General features: G+C 42.5%; 1 long non-coding RNA gene across 1 annotated transcript; it reads right to left on the bottom strand.

Annotated features, from left to right (window-relative positions):
- Positions 1 to 1,185: 1,185 nt before the first annotated feature.
- On the bottom strand, positions 1,186 to 2,687 carry LOC130377469 (uncharacterized). Its single transcript, XR_008894183.1, has 3 exons — positions 2,302 to 2,687; positions 2,118 to 2,196; positions 1,186 to 1,966 (listed from the first exon to the last, which is right to left on the bottom strand). It is a non-coding gene; the product is annotated as an uncharacterized LOC130377469 (long non-coding RNA).
- Positions 2,688 to 6,148: the final 3,461 nt, after the last annotated feature.

The following is a 6,148-nucleotide window of genomic DNA, read 5'->3' as shown; positions in this document are numbered from 1 at the left end:
GTTAGCAACAATAGCAAACTACGCCATTTATATCAGGAGCAATGCATATGTAGCAATCAGGTGAAATATAGTAACCATTATTTGCTTGTTTTAATGTGGTACCATGTTGTTGCAGCTCCAGTTGTTGGAGTGGACATTCGGCTAGTGAACAACACTGTCACCTGTCAGTCTAGAGGAATCTACCCAAGACCACAGCTCACCTGGTCCGTCAGTCCTCGCCCGGCTACTGTCCTCCAGAACACAACCGAGGTCCATGAAGATGACCAGGGACTCTATGACATCAGTGGCTCCTTAAGGACTGTTTACAATGACACAGAATCGACCTACAGCTGCTCAGTCCACAATGAACACAGTGCAAGGAAAGCCACGATGAGGTTACACCGTAAGTCTTTGAATATCAGAGAAACAACAGTCAGAGAAATAGTCGATTAGATCTGGTGCGATACAATTTGTGATGGCTTTAACTTAAAGTGGAACCATAAGGCCGCTAATTGCTAACATAAGAGAGTACTGCTTCAAATGTGTGTTTGAGAAAATATTTCGGTCTTCTACATCTACTCCATTTTCGCAGAAAAATGGTAAAATGTTAGAGTTGATGTAATTGGTCTGGGATTTGCGTTCTCCATTGGTCAGATAAGGAAAAATCGTCTGACTCTCCGTCCACTCGTGTGTCTATCTGAATCAGCTCCAATGCAAAATGCTCCCAGGAGTGAGGTGTTACTCCCTTGTGACGCCTCGGGGCTCGATGACATCACCTGGACCTTCAACCACCACCAGACCATCCTCAGAAGACAAGCAGGACAATTGAAGGTGGTGGAAACAGAGTGGCAGCAGCATGTAGGAGATCTGTCTGAATCAGGCAGCCTCCTGCTGTATGTGACCTCATCAGCCCAGAGTGAAGGGACGTACAGGTGTACTCTCAGGTACGCAGACGAAGAAGACGTAACCCACATTGACCTGAAGATACTGGAGGACCCTATTGCAGGTAGGCTCTTGCAATAGCAATAGCAACAAAAGCAATCTGTGAGATGCTAAAACATACTTGGTGTAAAAAAGCGACATTGTGTTTTAACACTTGGCTCATGCTTGGGGGAGTAAGGCAAGGGTGTCCGTTGGCTTCTTTACTGAACCATGTTCACTGGGCCAGTAACTGACAAGCCATCTTCATTTTTTTTTTATCTAGGTCATGTTTATTATGAAGGTATTAGGATGTGTCTTGCTCTCATTGTTATTATTCTCATCCTTATTATAGAAATAATAATAATCATTTTCCCTTTCTGTTCCAGAGAGATCATTTAACAAACTTTGGATCATTCTTATTGCATTGGTAGTTGGGGTTCCAGTTATGATTTTAAGCCTCACCATCTCTTTACATATAAAAAGAAAGGTAAAAAAATAGTTTCACTTTCATTTATTATGTTTAATACACATTTGATCCAGCGTGCATTTGTTGAGAAAGTTGGTTATTTATGAGTGATGTGGGACTATATAATTTTACAAATCTGATTGGCATGGATCTATTATTAATATAACTTTGTTTTAACTCTTAGGCAAACAAAAGACAAGGAATAAGCTCAAACAACCTGAGTACTGAACTCTGTACTCTCCCCATGAAGGCCTTCCTCTGTCTGGGGCAGAGGGTTAAACCTCCTGACTTTGTGACCCGTGCCATCAGACACAGCAGGGTCAGACTGGGTCGTAGGGGCCAGGATTCAACGTTCACAAGTCATTTAGGGGAGCCTTGTTAGAGGGGCTGACCAGCTTCAGGGAAGAGGACAGTTGACAGACTGACGATTGGATGGCAATCAGGGAGGCAACTTCAGCACTACAACTTCAGCACTACAACTTCAGCACTACAGAAGGGACGTCCAAAGGGCACCCTTCCAGGAGTGCAGAGATGTGTATCTAGAAGGATAGAGATGAAGGACTTCTTCTGCTTCAACAAACAGATGTGGTGTTTTATAGCCTGTTGATCGGATGGAAAAGCAATTTGAGCTGCAATTTGCTGTTATGGTAAAGGTTGCTCCTATGGTGATTTATTATCATTGTTCGCTTTATTTGTATTATAATTTAAAAAATTATATATTTTAGGTAACTATCTGTAAATGATGTCTTACCATTTGTCTTGGTCTTCACTGCCTCACTGTGGATGGGTGTTAAAATGAGCTTCACCTCCAACACACGATGCCTCTGGTGCTGCACAGATTGTAATGTTGTACCCATTAAGTTAACGGTGACCACATCAAATTAAATGAATAAATATATATATATTTTAATCCTCTATTGCTTGTCATTTCAAACCTCGCTGCTGGTTTTGTGTAATTTTTTTCTGCGCAAAGATACTGTGGCGAGCAGCACGGGACGAACTAGACGATCCCAGGTCAAACGAGTCTTCAACCCTCGGGCCCCATACTCCTGCTCCGGGGTGAGCCCCTGTAGGGCGGCGTGGAGGGCCAGATCCTCCCGCGCAGCATGGGGGGGACCTCTGGGTACCCGTGTTGGGCGTAGAGCCTAGCGCCAGCGGCGTTAGCTTAGCCCCCAGGCTCTCCTCCTCCTGGCGGTGGCGACCAGCTGGCTGCTCCCTGCTCTGGTCACTGAAAGTCCGCTGCTCAAATCGCAGCAAGCAGGAACTGCGCCAGGTACGGCACCAGCAGCGGCGCCTCGTGGAACTGAGGCAGCTTGGCCGGTGTCCTGACCACCAGGGGGGGGGGGGGGGGGGGGGGGGTCGGCGGCTGACAGCGGTTCCCCGGTCGTGCAGGGCTCATTAGGGCGGGCTGCACCTGCCCCCTCCTCTGTGGGCTCAGCCTTCACCTGGCATATTTAGTAAAGAAAGACACACCTCTACATTACAATAGAACCGTTTTAACCTTTGGCCGAGTCCAACCCTGCTTTGTCTGATGGTACGATAATAAAGTCAGGAGGTTTATAACAAGAGAGGAAGCCAGAGACAATGACAGCGCTGGGCAGTGTTGTGGTTCAGACGGTCGTGTTACTGACGGGGCTGGTCGTCGTTCAGGGAGGTAAGCTGGACCGAATATAAACCGTCTCTGGCAAACCTGATATCAAGAGTTCTTCTTTGTTTGGTTTGTTATGCTCGATATTTAGACTACAACCAGGACTCAAACTCTTTTTTTTTCTAAAAATATAGCTCTTAGGTTTTACTTAGAATGTGGAAAATAATAAATGAAACACAAAATAAATAAATAAATGTATTTGACCTCATTTGAACTTTGCTCATACAGAAACCAAAGCTGTCTAAAGATTAACCCAGGTTCTCAGGTGGGTCAGGTGAGAGAAGGCGAGAGATAAGCAGACTGGGAAAGATAACATGCGTGTTGCTGAACAAAAAATAAAAAGCTAGAGAACATAAATCTGTCCTCTGGATTAGTTAAGAGGACACAGTTTGTCATTCAGTCTCTCAGATTGTAGAGGTCTATAGGTCATGTTTTATGAGCGATTTAAGATCTTTTTTAAATGGGCAGTCACTTATTAACAGTTATCACCATCATAGTATTACTTATGGACCTGCTTCTAAAGTATATGAAGAGTATGCCTCCAACACCACCCTGTTCTCTGACCTCCAGACACCCAGGTGGGCTGTGTGTTTGGGGGCAGCTGTGTGCTGCCTTGCCGCTTCCAGCCAAGCAGTGATACCATCCTCCACTGGAACAAGTTGAATGGGAAGAACGTTCAGGTCCACTCCTACTACGATGACCAGGACCAACTGGGACACCAGGACCCTCTCTACAAGGGAAGGACCTCCCTGTTCCATGACCAGATCTCAGGGGGCAACGCATCCCTTGGTCTGGCCAGGGTGAACCTCCAGGACCAGGGCAGGTACCTATGTTACGCCCGCACTTCACAGAACAACCAGGAGACCTTCGTCACCCTGACAGTGAGAGGTGAGCTAAAGTCCTGTTTAGGACTAAAATATTAAATATTTGAAAAAGAACAACTCTTTTGAGTTTCTCGTTTTGATGCACTACCATGTCGTTGCAGCTCCTGTTTCTAGAGTGGACATTGTACTAGTGAACAACACTGTCACCTGTAAGTCTGGAGGAATCTACCCAAGACCACAGCTCACCTGGTCCGTCAGTCCTCGCCCGGCTACTGTCCTCCAGAACACAACCGAGGTCCATGAAGATGACCAGGGACTCTATGACATAACTGGCTTCTTAACGACTGTTTACAGCCAAATTTATGTGTATGCTTTATTGTGCATTCAAACTTTTTCATAATGCTTTATCTAAATAAACGAAATACGTGGTTTATTATAGCTTTAAATAACTACCTGACTGCTATGCTGCTTATCCCCAAATGTCTAAAGTTCCATTCATACAAGTGAGGCAGACACACACACCCACACACACACACACACACACACACACACACACGTGCACAGATCTGACTGGGGATAGGATAGGTTAATACACTTGAGGTGGTAAACAGGTTGTTGTTTATTCTCTTGCCAGAAGGACTATGTCTATCTAGACTAGGCTACTTATAAATGTTTATGAATATTTGTATTTTATTTTTTTTATTTTTTTCCCAAAGATCATATTCGGGGCTAATTAAATAACATCCGAGGCTTTAGCCCCAAATAAAACAGCATAGGGACGCCACTGCCTTAAGCTAACCAATTTATCCACGATAGCAGACACTTAAATAATAGTTATAATTGCATGCAACTTATTTATCTCAACGAAATTTCAAATAGTATACTAGATACATACAAATATATATAAAGGACAATATACGAAAATGAAATGGCTAAAGTTAATGCAAAATTATGATGTAGTCGAGTACAAACAGTCTACTCTCATTGCAGTCTTTGGAAGTTAATTCTGACTGATATACTGTTATCTTCCACAGCATGACGTAACACATCTCAGGAAGTGGTGGCGCTCCACTGTGTTGGAGAATCTCCATACTGAAGGGTATAGTTCTTCTGAAGCAGATGTGCTGTGAATTCCAATATTAACACAACCGTAACAATGACCTACAACAACTATTTGTGTGTGTGTGTGTGTGTGTACATAATATTTGTCTTTTCTTTGTTTCTTTATTTTTTTATTGGTTTGTTTGAAGAGAAGAGCAGAAAATAAAATTGATAATAATGGATACCAATTCCAAGAAAAACATTATTTGAAACGAAATGAAATCATATATTGATGGTTATTAAGCACACAATATACACTGCAAGAAAATAAAAATGCAGACGTTTTTTGCAAAGCAAACAATTTCTGTTCCCTCTTTCTTCATTTGTCACGTGAAGTTGTTTCCCCATTTTGTTATACTTTTCCATCATTGCCAGTACATATTTTTTTTTATTAGATCAATATTAATTTAAACAAAAATAAATAAATATAAAGAGAAAAGTCGACTCTCTAACTTTCAATTCAATCTAAGTATTACAAAAAACATTTTAATAACTCGTATTTTAAATGACCAAAGTCAATCAAACATCCGTGGTGTAAAATGCAACATTGTGTTTTTACACTTGGGGGAGTAAGGAAAGGGTGTCCGTTGTCTTCTTTACTAAACCATGTTCATTGGGCCAGTAACTGATAAGCCATCTTCAAAAAAATGTAGGTCATGTTTATTGTGAAGGAATTAGGATGTGTCTTGCTGTCATTGTTATTATTCTCATCTTTATTAGAGAAAGAATCATAAATATTTTCTCTTTCTGTTCCAGAGAGATCATCTTCTAGCCCACTTTGGAGCATTTGGAGCACATTAGGAGTCCTAGGGGTTCTAATTATCATTTTAATCATGTTTTTTCCTTCCTCATACTGTTTCACCTTTTACCGGAAGGTGTTCAAAAAGGTACCAAAGCACGGTGGTGCACACCCACACCCACACCCACACCCACACACACACACACACACACACTTTGTGTCTCCTTCGCCTTATTCTTGTTGGCCAGAAGGTGAACTACATCGAGGTGGATTCACTGCCCCCTAGTGGCTCCACATGCAATAAGTAACAACACATGGCTTTGATTAACAGACAGATGCGCATTATTTCAACGCTACTTACAGTGAATACTGATATGAGATCAAGGAGCAGGTAAGGGATAGACAGTGAGTCCTGATATATGTGATTAAGGAGCAGGTAGGGGATAGACAGTGAATACTGATGTGATTAA

Source organism: Gadus chalcogrammus, chromosome 23 (assembly GCF_026213295.1).
Source record: "Gadus chalcogrammus isolate NIFS_2021 chromosome 23, NIFS_Gcha_1.0, whole genome shotgun sequence".
NCBI lineage: Eukaryota > Metazoa > Chordata > Actinopteri > Gadiformes > Gadidae > Gadus > Gadus chalcogrammus.
This window is presented reverse-complemented; position numbering and strand designations above follow the sequence as displayed.